The sequence below is a fragment of the Octopus bimaculoides genome, chromosome 3 (genome assembly GCF_001194135.2).
Source record: "Octopus bimaculoides isolate UCB-OBI-ISO-001 chromosome 3, ASM119413v2, whole genome shotgun sequence".
Lineage (NCBI taxonomy): Eukaryota > Metazoa > Mollusca > Cephalopoda > Octopoda > Octopodidae > Octopus > Octopus bimaculoides.
The window spans coordinates 90,655,820-90,656,298 of NC_068983.1; the positions used below are offsets into that span (position 1 = coordinate 90,655,820).

The 479-nt window shown below is 34.4% G+C and overlaps 1 protein-coding gene across 1 annotated transcript in view; it reads left to right on the plus strand.

The window, feature by feature from the left end:
* Positions 1 to 479, plus strand: part of LOC106881172 (dynein assembly factor with WDR repeat domains 1) — a 148,272-nt gene that overhangs the window by 145,439 nt on the left and 2,354 nt on the right. The gene's annotated exons all lie outside the window — the stretch shown is intronic.

The window sequence follows — 479 nt, forward strand, 5'->3', positions numbered from 1 at the left end:
GGCTATTTGTATTAGTTTTCCTTGCTTCTGAAGTAGGTATTTTTGCAGTCCTATGGTGGTTATTTTATATTAGTTTTCCAGCTGTATAAGACCCCTACCACCTTCTGTACATAGCCTTTTTATGTCAGATTTTGGGTGGTGCATCCTAGATCCTGTCATTATTTTTCTTGTTTTCCTGTCTATTTTAGATAGTCCGTTTAGTATCCAGTTAAGGATATTGTAGCTGTAACTTATAACTGGGACAGATAAAGTGTTAATACTTATTATCTTGTTTTTAGCCTTGAGCTCTGTTTTTAGTATTGATCTAACTCGTCTATAGTACTCTTTCTTTATTTTTTCTTTCATTTGTGTGTGTTGTATCCTATCTAGTTCATCAACTCCTAAATATTTGTATGGCTGGCTTTCGTCTAGTTCTCTTATTTCATTGGCCTTATCTAGTGTGATGTTGCTACTCTTAACTAGTTTTCCTCTTTTCAGGG